Below are 11,924 nucleotides of genomic sequence, written 5' to 3'. Positions count from 1 at the left end.
GTTGTCCTTTGTGATTTCATAGACGTTTGCCAAAATTTTGGCTGCTAACAGCCAAAACTTACTTGAATCTATACCAATTAAGTTGTTTTGTTCAATGTAATGTAAATGGAAGTTTAATAGATGAATTACACATAAAAAGTTTCAGCTTAACTTGACTTTGGTTTGATGAAAGCAGTCAAGTCCCCAACTCCAGTTCAGTGTGTATTTGGATTTGGCTTTTCAGTTCACTAAGCTCAGCTAGCAAATCAATACAAATGACCAGTAATTTGTCAGCATGTGATAAATAACTAAATACCAGTGAAATGTCACTGGCCTTTATGTCATCTTTCTATGTATAAGTCAGCACATTTTTAATACCCTTTAAAAAGATACATAAAAAATCATGTACTTGGATATTAACCCAATTTTGTTCACTAAATATATACTTAATTTCAAAATAGCCACCTTTCTGTACTCTATAAATACTGTAATCTATTATATAATGTAACTCATTGTGTCTGAGTAAACAATACTCTATTGTCAACAGCCATGTTGAACTACTACAAAACTTGTAGCAATAGAGAAAAAAAGTTACCACAATAAAATTCAGTCATGCATGCATCTATTTCAGTAATGATTGACTACAAGTGCCTGGCCTATATTTTGGGGAGTTACTGTATTTTTGTGGAAGAAAGGATAAGGCTCACTGTTTCTGTAAAGAGTTATAGCCTCAGAGACTCAAGGGAGAAATTCTACTTTTCCAGGGTCCATAGAGGTCAGAATTGACTTGTTGGCATTCAAATTTGTCACTTAACATTTTACTCAAAATTGGCCAAATCATTTAGCTTAATTTAATTAACTTGGTTATGAGGAAAGAGTCATAATCATAAACCTATCTTGATCACTTCTAAAGTGAAAGAAGAAAACCTTCATTTTAACATAACAAAGAATACCTGCTCCCTGTACTGTCAGTAATCAGAAAATATACTAGGGTAAAAAAAGCCATGAATGATAAACAAAATAAACAAAAACTAGACAATAAATAATATCTACAGGTGATGGGAAAATGGCATGGGGAGCACGTCTCACCTCCAGCTACAGGCTGCTTCCTATGATAGAGAGGTCAGCTCTATGTCCCTCTCTCACCTCTGACTCCCATCGTTCCTCCCACAGCACTCAAATGTGCTCCTGAGTTTTATAATCCATCGAGAAGGCCAAATAGGACTCATAGACGATATTCATGATCATGAGGCTTTATTAGGGGAGTTCATAGGTAAGTTGCTGGAAGTGAGGAGGACTTGAAGCACTTGCTGATTAAGATCAAGTATTACAGTCTTCAGTATGAAATACCATTTAATGTAAAGAAAACAAAAATCCTCATAACTGGACCAATAGATAACATCGTGATCCATGGAGAAAAGGGTGAGGTTTTCCAGGATTTTGTCTTACTTGGATCCACAATCAATGTTCATGGAAGTAGGCATTTAAAAGATCAAAAGCTGCAGTACATTGGGTAAATCTGCTGTACAAGATGTTACTTTTAGGGCTTAAGATGTGTCTTATGCAAGCCATGGTACTTTCAATTGCCTCATACGCATGTGAAAGTTACACATTGAGATCCACTGAGATCCTCTTGCACAGGGATCTCGGGGAGAAGACAAGCCAGACAGGGTGGGGTATAGCAAAGATGAAAAATACAACTTTCCTCTAGTTCCTAAATGTTTCCTCTCCCCACCCACTATCATGATTCCTTTTCTACCTTGCAAGTTTGGCTAGAACACAGGATGTACACTGGTACAGATAGGAACTGGAAACACATTTGTACATTCATTGCCCTCATCATTCTCAAAACATTTGCTCTCTACCTAAGCCCCTGGCATCAGCTCCTCATTTTTAACCCTCCCTCTCCACTATCCCTCCCTCATAAACCCTTGATAATTTACAAATTATTATTTTGTCATATCTTTCCCTGTCTGATGTTTTCTTTCACTCACTTTTCTGTTGTCCATCCCACAGGGAGGAGGTTATATGTAGATTCTTGTAATCGGTTCCCCCTTTCCAACGCACCCTCCCTCTACCGTCCCAGTATTGCCACTCACACCACTTGTCCTGAAGGGATTATCCACCCTGGATTCCCTGGATTTCGGTTCCTATCTGTACCAGTGTACATCCTCTCGTCTAGCCAGATTTGTAAGGTAGAATTGGGATCATGATAGTGGGGGGTGGGGAGGGAAGTATTTAGGAACTAGAGGAAAGTTGTATTTTTCATCTTTGCTACATCACACCCTGTCTGGCTCATCTCCCTGAGACCTTTCTGTAAGGGGATGTCCAGTGGCCTACACATTGGCTTTGGGTCTCCATTCTGTACCCACCCACCTCATTTACTATGATAAGATTTTTTGTTCTGATGATGCATGGTCCTTGATCCCTTCGACAACTCATGATCGCACAGGCTGGTGTGCTTCTTCCATGTGGGCTTTGTTGCTTCTGAGCTAGATGGCTGCTTGTTTTCCCTCAAGCCTATAAGACCCCAGACACTATCTCTTTTGACAGCCGGGTACTATCAGCTTTCTTCACATTTGCTTATGCAACCATTTGTCTTCAGCAATCGTATCATGGAGGTGAGCACATAATGATATAAATTTTTATTCTTTGATGCCTGATAACTGATCCCTTCGGCACCTTGTGATCTTGCAGGCTGGTGTGCTTGTTCCATGTGGGCTTCTGAGCTGGATGGCTGCTTGTTTAGATGCCAGTTTAATAGAACAAAGTATTCTTGCATTGAGGGAATACTTGCATGGAGGCCCAATGTCCATCTGCTACCTTAATTCTAAACCTATAAATATATGCACACAAATCTATTTCTCCATCCTCATATATAAATATATTTACATATGTACATGCCTTTATTTAGACCTCTATAAATGTCCTTTGCTCCTAGCTCTTTTTTCTTTTTCCTTTCACTTTCCTTTTATCGTACTATCATGCTCAGTCTTCATTTGGGTTTCAGTAATTCCTTCTATTAGTCTGGGTACTTTGGAGAAATAAATTCACAGAAACTCATGTGTAAGAGAGAGTTTTATATAAAGGTTAAGTGTGTGTCAAGAAAACATCCCAACCCAGTGCTGCCAAGCCCACAAGCCCAACATTAACCCATTAACCCATATGTCCAACACCAATTCAAGAAGTCCTCCTCCATCTCACAAAACAGATGTAATGATGCCGACTGCAGGAGGAAAGCTGAGTCAGTGAATGTGTAAACATCTCAGCGCTGACAGAGGTCTCCAGACCCAGGGCTGCATTGGGGTAGGTTCATGTGGCTTCTCCTCAGAGATGTCTTGCAGGAAGTGAGCCTTGCCAGCTGAAGCACAGAACTGCTAAGGCAGCTGCACCTGGTCTGACCATCACAAAGTAAGAGACCCATGAATTCGAAAGGCGAGGCTCACCAAGCAATTTATCTGTCCGCCCTTCAATTAACCCCACATGTGTTTATTGACGAGGTTGGCACAATAAACTAACTCATTCCTCTTGGTTACATTACCTTTGATCATGCCCTACCAGGTCTCCTGCACCCCCCTCACCACCGATTTGGATCACTTGCTGTTCCCTTGTCCCTGGGTTTGTTAACACTGCTTCCTTTCCCCCCACCTCCCCCTCTCCCATGCCCCCCCCGGAACTGTTGGTCCCATTGTTTTCTCCTCCAGATTGTTCATCCAGTCTATCTTATTTAGACAGACGTGTGAAGATAATAACATGCACAAAAACAAGACAGAGCAAAACCAAGCAACAATATACATCTATAAACCAATGACAAAAACCCCAAACAAAACACAAGAAATAAATGCTTGGAGTTAGTTCAAGGACTGTTTGTTGGCCTTTAGGAATGTTTTCCAGTACAGTCTGTTGGGGCACCAAGCCCTGGCCCCAAAGTCCACCTTAGGCATATCCTGGGGACCTCGCCTCTCCTTTCCTTTTGCGTTTCTGTTGCACCCCTTAGTGTTTTGTCTAGATGTGGCGGGATCAGATCTGGCGCATTTCCCACACTGTCTCCAGTGGCGGAGGACACAGCCCTTTTATTCAGTGTACCTTCTCAGCCATGCTGGGAGGCATATTTCTCTGGTTTTCAGGTTCTCAATTACTGGGCAGGGGTTCTGCTCAGATAAATGTTACAACATGTTACATCGTGATAAATGCCCAAAGGACAGCCCAATCTGCAAAGCCGCCTCCTACGCTAAGGTACTCAGTTTTACTCATATGTGACCTAGAAGCCTGCTTTCTGTCCATGTCTTCTGATGCCACCATCACTTCACACAATCTCACATGTACTCAGCAGATGGCTCTTCCTTCTTAAGGACTGCAGTGTTCTCTGTTCTGGCTTTAGAAGTGGCTTACTTTATACCCAGTGAAATGAAAAAACTGACCAGACTCTGAGTGTGCTCTATGCCTTCTTTGCATGGGCCCATTCATTTGGTAATTACCAAGATGATGAAGAGAAGAGCCATACCAAGAACGTTCATTTCACTACAAATGGATTGGGATAGTGCGAAGCAAAGAAATGGCAAACAGCTCGAATAAAATGTGTCAACTAGTTGATCACAGTTTTATACTTTCTCAATTGATAGTAGGGTTATTTATTTTAGTGTATATTCTGGAGATGTATTATGGAACCATTGTCTGGACAGACCTTTACTTTTATTTTCACTTCTTTTAAAAATCATTTTATTTGGGACTCATAAAACTCATATCACAATCCACACATGCGTCAATTGTATAAAGCACACCTGTACATTCATTGCCCTATCAGTCTCAAAACATTTGTTTGCTGCTTGGGCTCTTGGAATCAACTCCTCTTTTTTCATTTTTTCCTTCCCCCCTCTTCTCCATACCTCATGAACCCTTGATAATTTATAAATTATTATTATTTTATTATATCTTACACTGTCTGACGTTTCGCTTCACCCACTTTTCTGCTGTCCAACTCCTAGGGAGGAGGTTATATATAGATCCTTGTAATCGGTTCCTCCTTTCTACCACCTCCCTCCCCCTCGTTCCCTTTCACTTTTATAAACTCAACTCACAGAGAATGCTTGCATTGTGTGTGAGCTCTTCTATGCACCTACTGAAAAAGCAAGAGCCTCTACTAATCCAGGTTGTGTAAGCAAAAGGTCGAGAAATTTGTTTTGCCAATTTACAGTGTATGTAAGGGTTTCTAGTTCTGTTTTGGTTGCAGCAACAGAGAAAGCAGTTGTGACTTTGCTACTATAGAATGGAATCAATCACTAGAAGGAGAGACCTGCCCTGGATGGAAGACAAGTGATGCAGGCTTATCGAGGTTATAGATAATTATCCTGGGAATGCCACAAATATGACTGGCTTAATGTTATAACTCAGTTCAATCTTCATTGAAGCAAAGAACTCAGTACATATTTATTTCAAATTTGAAGGACAAAACCAACACTATTGTAGGAAGGGAGTAGGTGAATATTTGAAAGTGGAGGAAAAGAAAACAAAAACGAGGTTTCAAGTACTTACCCATATGCTTGTTGTGGACATGTATGAGTGAACGATTCTGGGATTTCTTTCTTCCTTTGAAAATATTAGCCAAACGTTCCTTCAAAGAACAGACACGCCAACAGTTTCTGGTCTGTTGGGGACTTAGATAAGAGTACTTCAAAAAAGAGTGTGGTTGAAGTTGTCCAGATTGTGTCTTTCTTGCTCACTGAAGTAGCAATCAAGAGATCAAAAGGCAAGTTGCAGTAGGTAAACTTGTGGCACAGGACCTCGCTAGAGTACTGAAAATCAAGGATGCCACTGTGAGAACTACGCAACATGGTAGCTTCAATTGCCTAATATGCATGTGAAAGTGGGACAGTGGTGCAATAACAAACAAAAAGGATACAAAATGTACCCCTTAAAAATTAAAAAGAAAATCTCACTCCACCAAGTCGATTCCAATGTACAGCCTTTGGGGTTTCTGATGCTGCAAATCTTCCCAGACGCAGAATCTTGCTCCCACGGAACACTGACTAATGAATTCAAATAGGGAAAAGGAAATAATATTGCTCTTTATCATAGATGAAAAGATTATTTATGTTGGACATTCCAAAGTTTCAACAAACAAATTCAAAAACAAAACTCAGCATCCAACAAGTTACTTTAGCAATGTAACAGGATACAAGGTTAATTTTTTTTAGTCAATTGCTTTCCTATATACCAGCACTACACTTTGAAAATGTTAAATTTTAAATTTACACTATCACTCAAAAAGTATTAGCTGTGTTTAGGTGCCATTGAGCCTCTGACCCATAATGCCAATCTATGTACAGCAGAATGCAGCCCCGCATGATGCTGCACAATCCTCACCATTGTTCCAGGCTGTAGCCCACTGCTGCAGTCACTGTGTTGATCCATCTTGTTAAGGCCCTTCCTCTTTTTTCACTGTCCCTCTAGTTCACCAAGTAAGATGTCCTTCTCCAGGGACTGGTCTCTCCTGACAAAAATGTTACAGAATATATTCACATTCTACAGGTGACTACATAATCAATATGACACTATATCAAAAAATAAACAGCAAACATTTGAAATGATACTTTATTTAGAATAAAAGCTAAAATCCATATAAATAAAAAGAAAAGAATTTTTAGATGATACAAATGAAACTTTAAAATACTAAATAGACTCCAACTAATATAAATATTCCATATCCTAATAGCTGGCAAGTTAACTTTACAAAAATGTAATTAAATTTATAAATTAGTGTCATCACACTATCAATGTCAACTTTTAAAACTAGATACATTAATTCAAATATTTATAAAGTCAAAATGTAAACAAGAAATACAAGGAAGCATTAAAAAGGACAAAAATAAGGTTGAAGGTAGCACTATTACATAATAATTCATTCTATAAAGTTGCTGTAACTAAGACAGCATGGTTTGAAGCCTGAATTGGTCTTACCAGTGTAACCGAACAAGAAGTTCAGTAATAACCCTAAGAAAATATGCAATGTTGTGTATGCTAAAGCTGAAATCTTGATAAACAGTATGCAAATAGCAAAGATAGTAGATATTGTATCACTGAGTTACTTGTGTAATTTAGGATTGCAATTGTGAAAATATGAAACCATATGTATACTAGATACAATCTGTCTGAATTGCATAGTATTTGGGTTCTTTCAGCTACTCCCCTACAGGTGGATCATTCAAACTCACCTAAGGACACCAAAGAAGAACATCATGGCACTCTGCAGTGGGACAGATTAAAGCAAAGAAAACGGTGTGCAATGTAATACCAGCGTTTCCATGAGTCAAAAAGGCTTAACTGCAGTGTTGGTTTTGTTGGATTATGCATTATTATTTCAATTCTGGAAAAAAACAGATAATGGTGGAACAAATTCAGTTTGGCTTGCACAAATGATATGTTTTACTTTGTTTGTTGTTGTTGGGTATGTGTATGTGTGTGTGTGTGTGTGTGTGTGTGTGTGTGTTTGCCTATAGAATGTATGTTCTTCTCCCACCTGTGGTCTTTCAGCTCATCTGCATCACCCACTTTTTTTCTCCAGGAGCATTGACTTCATTAGCTACCAAAAACACAAATGTGGCTCAGGAATCCCAAGTTTCCTCTGATGGGTGTATAACCTAAATTTCAAGATAAGAAAGAAAACATTTGGCCAATATATCTTATTCAAGATTTTTCAATAATTCAGAGAAGGGAGAGTAAATGATACCTTATCATAATTTATTTATCCTGAAGAAATAGTATCAATGTTAGGTAATAAAAATTATTTGAGAGAGAAAATTGAATAATTTAAAATAAATAGTGCTTAATATGGAAGTTTGCATGGTTTATTATATAATTGTGGAATTAATAGTCACATGCTGTGTCCAAACCTACAGCTCCTGTCCTCCACACAATGCGAAATTTAATTTTCCTGTGTGTACACATTGCTCAAGTCAGGAATGCCAATAAGAACTGAAAACAAGGAAAAATGAAATGTCATCAATTACTGCCATTTCTAGAGGATTTGCCTGGAGCTAAAACGAAGCAAAGGAAGGCTATTAATAGGGTACATTTAAAAATAAAAGAATATGTTTTAATGAAGAAAACAGCATGATTGTAAGAAGACTGACAATTATACAAAGGGATATCAAATTATTGTTCTATATGTGGCTTCAAATTAAAATATTATCTTAATTATAACTGCCCCCATATAGACATCACCTGAAGTTTTCTCTGAACATTATAGCTTGTAATGGTCATTTAACTTTTTAAAACAGACATCGAATCTGAGTGAGTAGCCAAGTATTAAATGAGCTCAAACTGGGGTTCCATTATGTTGATGGCTAGCGCTCAGTGCAGTTATTGTTGCTCAGCGCCATGGACTCAGCTAACATCAAGTACACACAAGGAAACACTGCGCAGTCCTAAACCAACCTCGCAATTGTTATGTTTAAGCCCATTGTTGAAGTCACTGCTGAGCTGCTTCTTTGTTGCTGCCCCTTTCCTTCATCCAGCATGATGTGCTTTTCCAAGGTCCAGTTTCTCTTCATAACATGTCCAAAATATATGAGAGAAGTAGCATCATCCTTGATGCTAAATAGCTTCCTGGCTCCACTTCTTTCACAGCAGATTTATGTGTTCCTCTGTCGCCCTACAGCATCCATATTCTTCACCCACATCAATTCAAATGTGTCAGTTCTTCCGTGGTCTTCTTCATTCATTATCAAACTTTCAAATGCATACGATGTTGAAAGTACCATGGCTTACATCAAGTACACCATGTTAGTCTGAGTAGACTAGAGAAATAAATTCAGACACTCATAGGTGTATAAGAAAGAGGTTTGTGTACAATAGCAATTGAATATGGAGGAAATGGCCCAGCCCAGCCCAGGTCAAGTCCATAAGTCTGATATAGCCCAAATGTCCAATACCAATCTATAAAGTCCTCTTCAGACTCATGAAATACATGCAATAATGCTGCATGTAGGAAGATCACAGGCCAGTGGGTTGGAAGTCTCTGGATTCAGTAGCATTGTAAGCAATTCTGTGCTGGAAGGGTTTTTCCCATGGCTTCTCAAGCCCCAGAGCTCCGGCTTCATCACCCTTGCTCCATGTGTGTTTTCCACAGGGAGTCGGCAGAGAGGGAAGTTCTCCTACCTCCAAGGAGGAAAATACTAGAATTCCCAGAATCCATAGAGGAAGGCTATGCCCACACAGAAGCCTTATTTGTTATGACCCTATCGACAAAGTAGACTCCACCCCTTGACTCTTAATCCCCAAATCCCAAATTGACACCAGATTATGTAATTACTACACACACCTTAGTCTTTATTTTATTTATTTATTTATAAAAACATTTTATTAGGGGCTCATACAACTCTTATCACAATCCATACATATACATACATCAATTGTATAAAGCACATCCGTAAATTTTTTGCCCTAATCATTTTCAAAGCATTTGCTCTCCACGTTACCCCTGTGCATCAGGTCCTCATACCTTAGTCTTTAAAATGAAATCTATGCTCTTTAACACTTGAAAAAAAGTTTTGTGCAGCAGATTTTTAAAATTAAATACTTTTATTGGGGGCTCTTACATCTCTTATCACAATCCATATATTCATCCATTGTGTCAAGCACATTTTTACATATGCTGCCATCATCATTTTCAAAGCATTTTATTTTTACATGAGCCCTTAATATCAGCTCCTCATTTTTCATCCTCCCTCCTCTGCCCACCTTCCCTCATGAACCCTTGATAAGTTATAGATTATTATTTGCATATCTTACATCATCCTCTTTTCCCTACACCCACTTTTCTATTGTCCCCCTAGGAGGGCGTTATATATTGATCCATGTGATTGATTCCCCCTCCTCCCCCCACCTTCCCCTTATCCTCCTGGTATCTCTATTCTCATTGTTGGCCCTGTGGGATTTATCTATCCTGGATTCCCTGCATTGTGAGCTCTTATCTGTAGCAGAGTGCATGTTCTGAACTAATCCGATTTGTAAGGTAGAATTGAGGTCATGATAGTGGGGGGAAGAAAGCATTAAAGTACTAGAGGAAATTTGTGTGTTTCATAGAGCTATACAGAACCCTGACTGGCTCATCTCTTCCTTGTGACCCTTCTGTGAGGGGATGTCCAACTGTTTATAGATGGCCTTTGTGTCTCCACTCCATGTGTCACCCCCCCCCCCACACACACACTTCACATTGGGTATGATTTTCTTCTGAGTCTTAGATGCCTGATTCCTGGTCTCATCGACACCTCAGGACTACACAGGCTGATGTGCTTCCTCCATGTGGACTTTGTTGCTTCTCAGATAGATGGCTGTTTGTTTGTCTTCAAACCTTTAAGGCCTCAGATGCTATATCTTTCAATAGCTGGGCACCATCAGCTTTCATCACCACATTTGCTTAAGCACCCATTTGGTTTTCAGCAATTGTGTCGGGAAGGAGAGAATCACAGAATGGTGGATTGTTAGAACAAAGTGTTCTTGTGTTAAGGGAGTCTTGAGTGGAGTCCCAATACACTACATTATTTGTTTGCGTGATTGCCTTTTCATTGAACATTGATTGTTGACCCAAGCAAAATAAAATCCTTGATAACTTTAATCTTGTCTCCATTTATCATGGTGTTTTCTATTGGTCTAGTTGTGAATATTTTGGTTTTCTTTACAGTGAGTTGCAGTCCATACCCAAGGCCATGGTTATCAAGTGTTTTAAGTCCTCCGCGCTTTTTTCATATGGTTAAGGAGACTTCCTCCAGTCTTGATGCCTTACTGTTCTTCATTTTGTCCACATTGCCAGATTACTTGCTCAGCATACATACAGAATGAGTATGGTGAGAGAGTATAACCTTGACACACACCTTTCCTGATTTTAAACACTTGTCCTTTTCTAATGACTGCCTCTTGGTCCATGGACTGTCTCCACGGAGAGAAATGAAGTGTTCTGGAATTCCCATTCTTCATTATGCTATCCATATTTCAGTACCATCCACATAGTTAAACTGTCTTCAGATCGCCAATAATACACAAGTAAGCACTTTTCTTGAATTATCTGCTTTCGGCCAGGATACATCTGATATAAGCAATGCTATCCCTTTCTGAATCTTAAATTTCTGACAGTTTCCTGTGGATGTACTGTCAAAACCATTGTAAGATTATTCCAAGCAAAATTTTACTTGAATGGGATATTGCTCGGTAGTCTACATAATCTGCTGGGTCACTTTTCTCTGGAACGTGTAAAAATACCATTTCTTTTAGTTGGCGGGCTAGGTATATCTCTTCCAAATTTCTTGGCATACACTAGACTAGTGAGTGCTTCCAATGAGTCATCTGTTTATCCATATATCCACATCTCTCTCTCTTTTATTAAATTCCAGATCCTTGTTTATCTATTAGATCTTCATTACAGCATGAATTTCTTTCCTTCAATCCTATCAGTTGTAGATAATATACTATCTCTAAAAATGGTTATTATGTTTGGTACACTAACTTTTTATCCTGAATCATTCACTATATTGCCCATAACAAAGTCAACCAACTAACCAACTAACCAACCAAACAAACAAACAAAACAGATCCACTTCCATCAAGTTGATTTCAAATGAAAATGATTCCTTGTAAGATTCTCAAAGCTGTAAATCTTCAAGAGAGTAGGTAGATAGTCTCATTTTTCATCTCTGGAGCAGCTTCTAGGTTTGAATGCTGACCTTGCAGTTAGAAGTCGAATGCTTTATCAGAGACCACCATCAGTGTTTATTTCACCTATAGATTTCCTTCAAGATTATAAATTATTCTTAAGTTTTATGAATCTTATTCTTAAATTCTTTCAGCTTGAATTATACTGAGTGTATTCTTCCCTTTTGATCTTCTAAACCAAGTCTGTGCAATTTCACTAGAATTCTTTACTTTTTCCTTCTTACTCAGTTTCCCTTTGA

At 38.8% G+C, this 11,924-nt stretch overlaps 1 long non-coding RNA gene across 1 annotated transcript in view; it reads left to right on the top strand.

The window, feature by feature from the left end:
* LOC142426799 (uncharacterized) overlaps window positions 1-7,377 on the top strand; it is an 86,960-nt gene extending 79,583 nt beyond the window's left edge. Inside the window, exon 3 of the long non-coding RNA XR_012779758.1 lies at window positions 7,158-7,377. This is a non-coding gene — a long non-coding RNA (uncharacterized LOC142426799). The remainder of the gene's footprint in view (window positions 1-7,157) is intronic.
* The last annotated feature ends 4,547 nt before the right edge of the window (window positions 7,378-11,924 follow it).

The sequence above is a fragment of the Tenrec ecaudatus genome, chromosome 14 (genome assembly GCF_050624435.1).
Source record: "Tenrec ecaudatus isolate mTenEca1 chromosome 14, mTenEca1.hap1, whole genome shotgun sequence".
Lineage (NCBI taxonomy): Eukaryota > Metazoa > Chordata > Mammalia > Afrosoricida > Tenrecidae > Tenrec > Tenrec ecaudatus.
Note: the sequence above shows the minus strand (reverse complement) of the source record. Positions and strands in the feature narration are given on the sequence as shown.